The sequence below is a fragment of the Heloderma suspectum genome, chromosome 3, assembly GCF_057233095.1.
Source record: "Heloderma suspectum isolate Gila_16-S chromosome 3, 16-S_ref, whole genome shotgun sequence".
NCBI lineage: Eukaryota > Metazoa > Chordata > Lepidosauria > Squamata > Helodermatidae > Heloderma > Heloderma suspectum.
Window position 1 is genome coordinate 325,753,075 of NC_139460.1, and position 10,725 is coordinate 325,763,799.

Here is a 10,725-nt window from a genome sequence, read left to right on the forward strand (position 1 = left end):
CTTATCATAACATTGACAATTTCACATGACTCATCCTAGAATGATTTCCTTCATCTTGGTAACACTGGTGAACACTCTCTAGAGCAGTTTTCCCCAACCTGGAGCCCTCCAGATGTTTCAGACTGCAACCCAGCATTCCGGACCATTGGCCATGCCGGCTGGGGCTCCCTGGAGGTGCTGTCCAAAACATCTGACGGGCACGAGGTTGGGGAAGGCCGCTCTAGAGAGCAGCAGTGGAGTCTGTGGGGAGGGTCTTTAGCCGTGGAAGGAGCAATGAGTGGGCTGGATCAGGTTTTAAGGTTCCAGAGGAGCCTGGACGACTCACTTTACTTTTCACACTGGAATCAGCCACTTTTTGTATCGGGCAACAATACCACTTTTGCATGGCTTGAATTTTGAACTACAGCAGTGCTCTTTTGGAACGGCATACTTTTCCTTGAATTGTGCATATGGTTGCACATCTTTTAAAAGCTGTGATAGCATCAGACAACAGGCCTACCATTTCTGGCAGACCTGGTGACTGAGGCGCAACAAGTAGGTAGATCTCGCCTCTGAGAAATGTGTATGCCAGGTCTACCCCTCTGTTGTTCCTCCAGACAAGTCTTTCCACCCACAGCTGAAATCCTCAGTTCTTTCCATGACTCCCTTCACCCCTCTAATGGGCCCTTTGGGCCACAGGCCATGACAAGGTTAAAGGACATGGTTAATATTGGTGTGTGTGTGTGTGTGTGTGTGTGTGAGAGAGAGACAGAGACAGAGAGACTTGCTCAGCTTGCAGCCTATTGCTAGGTTCTGCTCTACAGGGAACACGGTAGATTCAGGTACCATCACAAGAAGTTTTTATAATACATTTGAAAACACGAACCTCTGTGGATCTGCAAGGCAGAGTGTCGCAGCTCTAAGGCCAACTGTAAGGGAGAGTTGGGGAGGGTTCCACTTGGGCCCCCTGTGAGAACTAAAAATGGCAGGTTTTCTAAAGACTAATATGTGTGTGTGTATCCATATTTCTACATATATCTATATATCTCACAGCAACCCGTTCCAATCCTTTCTACATTGCACTGCACCTACAGTCAATTTCACAGCCCCATCTGCACTTCCCTAGAACACCAACAACACGGGGCGACGCTGCAGAGTTGCCCTACGCTGCGCTGATGCAGCCTCCCTCCGCAAAATGCAAAGAACAGCCCCGGGCTGCTTGGCCGGACTTGTGTGGTCCCCGCCTTCTCAACCACAGCCCTGCCCCCTGCAATATGGGTACAACGAGGATGAACTTTATCTGCATACATGGTCAAGATAATTTTTAGACGTTTATAAACTCAGGAAAACAAATATTAACAAGACCTGAGGTAGAAAGAACAAAAACACCTGTCTTTGCTGCTGCCTTTTGTTTTCTGGTAGACACACTGCTGCCCAAACCCAGCTACAGGATACCCCTGGATTTCTATTTTTTTATGAGGCTGTAATTACTTCGTAAAAGGGAAGACCCCCCAAAGGTTTAACTCGCCCAGAAGGGTGAACACACCCAGATAGTAGATGTGATGATCATTGCTGTGACTTCATTCATTGGCTAAGGCAGCAATCCTATGTGGATCCACAGTTGCCTCCGAGCCCAGGGGCGACCTGCCCTGCTTTCGCAGCTAGACAGCTGATTTTGGCTGTCTAGCTGCAGGACCTCGGAGTGCGGGAAGTAGTGGCTGGACAACACACAGAATGTGTTGAACCAGCATTTCTGACCTTCCCACCCTGGCCTGCCCCTGGGAACACCCCATTTTTGCTGCTCCGTGCTGCTTTTACTAGCGCGGAGCGCAGGGCCGATCTGCGCTGCCTATGAGGGGGGTGGGGGTTGGCTCTCCGGGAACCGACTTATCCTATGGCCCTCTAGCTGCCGACTAGCGGCCATAGGATTGCACCCTAAAAATACTAAGAGGTGGAAGCAGGCTAGGTTCTCACAAAATGAATAGGCAGAATAGTGGCTGCACATTTTGCCTCCTATCTCGGGTTCTGCAAGGGCTGTGGACTTGCTTTTTTTCTCCAAATGAAAGCTGGGAATCTGGGGCTTATGGCTGATCCCCGGGGGATCAATTGTCCCTCCTTGCCCCTTCCTGCTGATGCCCATGAGCATGGTTGACATTTGGAATGGCTGTCTTCATAATGTGACAGCTAGCCCTCTCTCACTTTCCCTTATTAGGCTCTCTTCCAACACTTCCCCAGTCTTTGTGGGTGAAAGCACAGGGTTTTAAAGTGCTTTCACATACCAACATTAAAAGCCTGGTCCTATGCATCTGTGCATTTTAAAGGCAAAACTGAAGTACTTTGGCCACATAATGAGAAGACAGGATACCCTGGAGAAGATGCTGAGGCTAGGGAAAGTGGAAGGCAAAAGGAAGAGGGGCCGGCCAAGGGCAAGATGGAGGGATGATATTCTGGAGGTGCCGGACTCGACCTTGGGGGAGCTGGGGGTGGCGACAGCCGACGGGAAGCTCTGGTGTGGGCTGCTCCATGAAGTCACGAAGAGTCGGAAGCGACTGAGTGAATAAACAACATGCATCTTTACCAGGTGGGGTGGGGGTTAAGCCACACAAATCCAGAGTACATAAGGAGTGCATCTTTCTTGGCAGGGATTGTCCTTACAAGCACCCCCCCCCCCCGATGGGCAGTGTTCCTGTATTCTCCCCCACACCTCACCTCACCTGGGCTGGAAAACAACTAGTCCACTTTAAATGACAGTGAGCTCAGCCAGGGGCCCATGCCAGCTGGAACAGAATGGGAAGTCAGTGGTTTGCATTTTCACAGTCAGCCAGGGAGCCCATCACACCGCTTCCCCTTTACGAGGCAAGCGCTCCCATGGGCTACGAAACTGAGGGCCTAACAGGCCATGGTGCTGCCTGGCTGGGCCTGCCAGAAAACCGGCCTCACCGCCCCTTCCGGGCGCACTTGCTGCCATTTGCATTGCAGCCACTCTCAACTGAGCTTGATGGCATCCCCGCTCCCACCCCCAGGCTTAATTGACTGGCCTCCCCTCGCCTGCCCGTGTCGCGGGGAAGTGGGGAGTAGCGATGGATGGGGCAGGCGTGCACAGCACGAGGTGCCGCTGCCACTGCCACTCTCAGAGTGGAGCTCCTTTGGTGGGGAGGAGCTTGCTTGCGCCGCTGGCTTATGAGACAGACGCTGCTGTGGGGCTGGTTAAATTCGAGGGCACCCCCCACTCCTGTGTCTAATTTACTGACCTTCTGTCCTGTCCTGAGCCTTGCCAGCATGGCTGGAAACTGAAAGCAGAGACAGACGGGGCAGGCACACTGCTGCTGCTCTCAGCATGACTGGAATCCCTGTTTTATGGATAAACATCAACGGGAAACCTAGAGATATTTGTTCTATAAGTATAGAATATCACTACTGTTACTCAAGTTGAATTATTCCTGAAAACTGTTCCTTCATGGGAGCACTGGCAAAAAGCAATGCAGTCTAGGGTGATGTTACTGTGGCGCTGGCATAGGCCTCTGCAAGCCTTCTTCTTACGGGTACAGTGTATAAGTTCATCGCACTTTTCCTGAGCTTGACCAAGAGTGTCCATTTTGGTTGCCCCTGAGATCTACCTTTCTTCTCCCAGCCCCGGTCTGCAGGGACATCGGAAGCTGCCTTATACTGAGTCAGACCCTGGGTCCATGTAGCCCGATTGGTTTACCCCTACTGGCTCTCCAGGGTTTCAGGCAGGATTTTTCCAGCCCTACCTGGAGATTCTGGGGACTGAATCCGGGACCTTTTGCATGGAAAGCAGAGACTCTGCCACTGAGCCACGGCCCTTTCCCTTGGTAACTTGGGTCTTTTTCAAATATCTTTCTGCCCAGACAGATTGCACACACTGTGTGTTGTTTGACAGCCATCTGTGTTAGTGGAATATTCTCCAGGGACCGACACCGTGTTGATGAAATCAGATGCTGCTTTGCCTCAATGACTGTGCACAATCCACAGGTTCTGTCATACAGAAGTGCTGCAAACTTTTCAAGAAGCACCAGAGATACGTGTTGGGTCTTCTGCCACTGTCAGAAATACAGCTGTGATTTCTGGAAACACGTCACGGCATCTGAACTGATAAGCTATTTCCTGTGCTTTGACCAACAATTCTGATTTCTTCCTCACTCTGCTGGTGATGATTGCAGTAGCCTAGGTTACATTTTTTCCCCTGGAAAAAAAGAAGTGGAAAATGGAGCAACATTCCAACTGTCCCTTCCCCTGCCCCCACCCACCAGCTCAAACAAGCTTCATGCCTACCAGAAATCTTACCAGCAATATATGTACTGTTATAAATATTATGTGATGGCAGTTGAACCAGGTGACCTCTTGGGATACCTTCCAACCCTGTGATTCTGTGGCTGTGAAAGGAGGACAGCTAAAGTGGTCAAATCCAGGAGATTACCTGAACAACCTGGCAGCCCTCTCTTTTATGGACATTAGGCTGATGGCAGGGGAGGCTGGTGGCTCCCATGCCAGTGGGGCGGTAAATCTGCTCCGGGTTTCAGTCAGAACTCTAAAGGAGCTCTCCAAGTTGGGGACCTTGGATAGCTCCTTTAGAGTTCTGACTGGTTGTGACTGAAACCCAGAGGAGATTCATCAACCCATTGACATTGGAGCCACCAGCCTCCACTGGCTGTTAGTCCTTAGCCAGCCTTAACAAGGGCTAAGGAAATTTCTGAAAGGGGAAATGCCTCTTCTCCCCTCTTCCAGTTGAAGACAATGAAAGGAACAAGTCTTTGTGGAGACTTTTCATGGAGAACAGACTGGCAGTTCTGAGGCAGACTCAAGAGACGTTAAGAGACAGCTGTGTTCGGCAGTTAGATTTTAAGTGGTGGGAGATGGAAGTAAAAAACGAATACATCCATGAATACAGCAGTGGGGTTTTTCGGCAACTTCTCGCCTTTCCGCCAGCTGCACACAAAACACATAGACAAGACAACCTGCCCTTCATGGAAATTGCTTCATTTTTTCTTGTTTATATTGTTCCTTTCTGGTCCATGCTTTTTTGCATGAAGAACTTAATCATCAAATTGCTTCAAACCAAGGGGAAAGAAAGATGTCAATTGCTGGCAGGTGCTGCTCACCACGAACTTGAGAGAAAAGACTGCTGGTACCTTAAAAAAAAGCATATTAAATCCCAACAATAATATAAGCATGCATAGTAGTGAAGCAAGAACAATAATCAAAGCAAGACGGATACTCATAATTACATCCCTTATGGATTTAAGTGTTTCACTTGCCCCCTGGGGTTGGTAAGAATGCATAAAAACAAGTGTAAAATCCAGTTAAAAGTAGGGCTGTGTCAACCAATTAAACTTAAATGTGTTTAGTTGTTTATTCGCTCAGTTGCTTCCGACTCTTCGTGACTTCATGGACCAGCCCATGCCAGAGCTTCCTGTTGGCCGTCACCACCCCCAGCTCCCCCAAGGTCGAGTCCAGCACCTCCAGAATATCATCCCTCCATCTTGCCCTTGGCCGGCCCCTCTTCCTTTTGCCTTCCACTTTCCCCAGCATCAGCATCTTCTCCAGGGTGTCCTGTCTTCTCATTATGTGGCCAAAGTACTTCAGTTTTGCCTTTAATATCCTTCCCTCAAGTGAGCAGTCTGGCTTTATTTCCTGGAGTATGGACTGGTTTGATCTTCTTGCAGTCCAAGGCACTCTCAGAATTTTCCTCCAACACCACAGTTCAAAAGCATCTATCTTCCTTCGCTCAGTCTTCCTTATGGTCCAGCTCTCGCAGCCATTGTCAGTGTTGGTAAGTGCCTTCTTAAGAGTACTGAAGAAAGGACATTTAGGGTGCAATCCTACACATGTTTAAACAGAGAAAAGTCCTACAACTCCCAGGACGTGCTGGGAGTTGTAGGCCTTTTCTCTGTCTAAACATGCATAGGATTGCGCCCTTAACAGGACAATCCTATACATGCCTACTCAGAAGTAGATCTCATTGAGATCAATGAGACTTACCCCAGGCAAGTGTGTATAGGATTGCAGCCAAAGTATGAGGTAACTTAAAATTTAACCAACACAGAGATTCATAATCTATTTCAAAATCTGGGCATGTAAAGTATGATCTATACACAAGAGCCAAATGGCTTCTTAAAAACCAGCAAGTTCAAATTGTATCAGTATTGTGGAAGATGAGAATAAAAGCCATCTGGACAATTATTTCAGCTGAGCACCTTCTGTTCCCTCTTTTGTGGCTAGAAGAAAGCCATAATAGTTCCACTCCAAAACCTGAAATATACATTCTGTTTGTATAACATGGGAAGGGGGAAAGGGTGTCTTTTATGTTTTTTTTTCCATCATCACATTTGGTGCAGTTAGAAGGGGTCTCTTCAGGTCGGAATTCATACAGTCATAGAATCATAGAATAGTAGGGTTGGAAGGGGCCTACAAGGCCATCGAGTCCAACCCCCTGCTCAATGCAGGAATCCAGGTCAGAGCATCCCTGACAGATGGCTGTCCAGCTCCAGCCTCGTCCTGAATGCCTCCAGTGTGGGAGAGCCCACCACCTCCCCAGGTAATTGGTTCCATTGTCGTATTGCTCTGACAGTCAGGAAGTTTTTCCTGATGTTCAGCCAGAATCTGGCTTCCTGACACTTGAGCCCATGATTCCGTGTCCTGCACTCTGGGATGATGGAGAAGAGATCCTGGCCTTCCTCTCTGTGACAACCTTTCAAGTACTTGAAGAGTGCTATCCTATCTCCCCTCAGTCTTCTCTTCTCAAGGCTAAACATGCCCAGGTCTTTCAGTCTCTCTTCATAGGGCTTTGTTTCCAGTCCCCTGATCGTCTTTGTTGCCCTCCTCTGAACCCTCTCCAGTTTGTCTGCATCCTTCTTAAAGTGTGGTGCCCAGAACTGGACACTGTACTCCAAATGAGGCCTAACCAGTGCTGAGTAGAGGGGAACTAGTACTTCACATGATTTGGAAGCAATACCTCTATTAATGCATCCCAAAATAGCATTTGCCTTTTGTGCAGCCACATCACATTGTTGGCTCATATTCAGCTTGTGATCGACAACAGTTCCAAGATCCTTCTTGCTGGTAGTGTTGTTGAGCCACGTATCCCCCATCTTGTAACTGTGCATTTGGTTTCTTTTTCCTAGGAGCAGAACTTGGCCTTTATCCTTATTAAATGTCATTCCGTTGTTTTCTGCCCAGCATTCCAGCCTATCAAGATCACTTTGAATTCTGTTTCTGTCTTCCAGGGTATTCGCTATCCCGCCCAATTTTGTGTCATCTGCAAATTTGTTAAGCGTTCCCTGAGCCTCCTCCTCCAAGTCATTAATACAAATGTTGAAGAGCACTGGGCCCTGGACTGAGCCCTGCGGTACCCTACTCGTTGCCTCTCCCAGTTTGGGAAAATCCCATCGGTAAGCACTCTTTGAGTCCGATTCTATAGCCAACTGTGGTTCCACTGGATCGTTGATTCATCTAGCCCACTTTGAGCTAGTTTGCTCATCAGGATATCATGGGGTACTTGGTCGAAAGCTTTGCTGAAGTTGAGGTATATGATGTCCACAGCATTCCCACAGTCCACAAGGGAGGTGACCTGATCCAAAAATGGGATCAGATTCGTCTGGCAGGATTTGTTCTTGACAAATCCATGTTGGCTTCGAGTAATCACGGCATTGTTGTCAAGGTGCTTCCAGATGGATTGCTTTATCATCTGCTCCAGAATTTTCCCTGGGATTGATGTCAGACTGACTGGTCTGTAGTTCCCAGGTTCTTCCCTTTTTGTCCTTTTTGAAGATAGGGACAACATTAGCCCTCCTCCAGTCATCTGGCACTTCACTTGTCCTCCATGATTTCCCAAAGATAATAGACAGTGGTTCTGGGTGTTCTTCTGCCAGTTCCTTTATTACTCTAGGGTGCAGTTCATCTAGCCCTGGAGATTTGAACTCATTCAAAGTCATTAGGTGTTCCTTGACCATATGCCTATCGATCTCAAGCTGCAATCCTGCCCCTTCAGCCTGTACTTTGCCTTTGCCAGGGGGTTCATAGACCCTCTTTTGGGAGAAGACTGAACCAAAGTAGGAATTGAGCACTTCTGCCTTTTCCTTGTCATCTTTAACTCAAGGTGCTAGTGATGACATTTAAAGCCCTAAGCAGCTTGGGACCTCAATATTTGAGGGAGCGCCTCCCCCTATAAATGCCTGCCTGAGGACTGAGATCTGTTGGAGGAGTCCTTCTCTGCGTCCCACCAGTGCAAGACATACACTATGGTGGGGCATGGGAGAGGGCCTTCTCTGCTTTGGCACCCTGGTTGTGGAATGCCCTCCCCTTGGATGCCCGATTGGCGCAGATGTTGATTTAATTTTGGCTCCAAGTTAAAACATGGCTTTTTATTAAAGCCTTTGAGGGCTAATTGTATCCCCTAAAGTAGTACACTGGTTTAACTGTTGTATTGTTTTAGGTTTTAAATTGGTATTAGCTTGCTTAATGATTTAATTTGTTTTTAGCTGTTTAAATTATTGTTTCATACTGCTTAAATTGATTTTATCTGTACTCCGCCCTGAGATCCTAATGATATAGGGCGGGATATAAATGTTTTACAATAAATAAATAAATCCTCCACCCACTTTACTGGGGGATCATGGGAGTTGTTGTCCAACACATTTGGAAGGCAGCAGGTTGGAGAAGGGTGTCCTAGATAATTTGCAATAGCCAAACCCCAGCAAATATTAAAACACTGCCCTCTGTGTCATCTTACCCCAGACATCAAAACCCAGTTCAGCCAGATCTTGCTGTGTTTGTGGGAGATGTGTGGGTTTGGTCTTTGGCGAGCAGCCGCAGAAGTCATCCACAAGTTAGCTCTGGCCAATAGCTGCCATCCGTTGATCTCTGATGTACTGTAGCGGTTACATTTTCCTATTGGTACAACCAGAGATAGGAACGATGTTGTTTTGGCATGATTTGCTTTTAACAAGGCATGCTCAGCACACATCACTTCTTAACTGATGTACTGATAACAAAAGAAGAAGTCTGAAAAAGAATCTGAAGAGACTTTCTGAAAATGTTTTTTTTTTTTTGGTGGGGTGGTTTTCAACAAAGCAAAAGTGTCAACAGTTCTGATGGTGTATAGTGTAAATGTGTCTTGATGCTATTCATAATGGTGCATTATGCAAATTATTCTGAGAAAATCATTAAATGCATGCTGTGAAGGCTATGATTCATTTCTTGCTAACCACACCATTAACCTTTTCTTGCTGAAGGAGCAGATTTCATTTGAAAGCGAGAGAGAGTTGCTGGAGTTCACATCCCTTATCCTGCGGCCCCACAATGTTTCTTTCAGTGTCATGCTTAATACCTATTGTTATAGACCAGGACCTTAAAATGTCTGACTGTCAGCAGTGATCGAGAGCTGGGGTGTTTAGCCAGTTCCATCAGTTAGATAAAAAATCTGTTTGCGCCAGTGCATCTGGCAAGAATAGCAAACACAAACGATACAAAATGTTGGAGAAACTGTCATCAGCAAGGTTCATATATTCATATGTGGTGGTCATATCCTGTAGTGTTGCAATTTTGGAACATGATATTCTCAGAAATGGGAAATGTTACACATCTGTATATCTTAACATCAGCATTGGCTCTATTAATAATATGGGAAGAACTAAATGCAGCAGCGACATCTAAACCATTAATTGTGTTCATGCCGGTGGCAGTTTGTAGGGTAATAGGTAATTGTTGGCAAACTGCAGAACTTCTAACATCGAAGTCTTTGTACATGGAGTGGTGGCAAATTATAGCAGAAAAAAATTGCCTTATCAACTGAAATTAGCTAAAGGCAAAGTTAAAATATCTGGTTTTTAAAAATAAAATATGCCATGATTTTGTTGTATATACAAATCAGGGACATGCACAGCAATATTTGTCAAAGCGTTCCTCAGATTATGGAAAAGAGATGGAAATATAATTTGTTATTATGAAGAACCCTAATTAAAACCTATAAGTAGCCAATGGAGTCAACCTACATTTTTTAAAGTAAAGGGAAAACATTCAATGTGCTACCTTTTGTGAACAATTAGATTTAAATTCCATGTATTTGTTTGTCATTGTAAATCTTTTTTTTTTTTTTTAATAATACGTTGATGGATGAAAAAGCCTCCCTCCCCCCTTGACTGATCAGGTAACAATCCTCACCCTCTAGAACAAACTGGGTGCCATGATAGTTTGCTTCTGGACAGAGGGCCGCATACTGACCCTATCAATTAGAAGGCATCGTGCAGCTATTGCTTCTTTTTCTCCTTAACTGGTTTTCCACTCCCCCCTCGACAGATCCTGCTACAGACTACTCTTTCTTTGCTGGAAAAAGCGTTCTTTATCAGGATCACTGGGATGTTTGCCTGTGTGTGTGTGTGAAGCCCTCTGGGCTAAAAAGATTGTGCATCCCTGTTTGAAATGTCTGGCCGATTGTTTATAAAATGTTTACAATTACTTTTCTTTACTGTTTTTAAAACTCTTGTATCTTTGCCGGTACGATTTATATTCTTAGGCACCTTGATTGTTGTTGTTTTAAATAAAAAGTTGGGGTAAGACTATCCTGAAAGACACAAATCAAATATCTTGAAATCAACTATCTTGAAATCAACTCAACTATCTTGAAAGAAACAAATCAAAGAAATAGGCAAAGATGTGATCTTAGTTGTGCCCCTCCATTGGTTTGGTCTTGAACTGTCACAGTTTCAGCCCATGCGATTGCACTGGCGG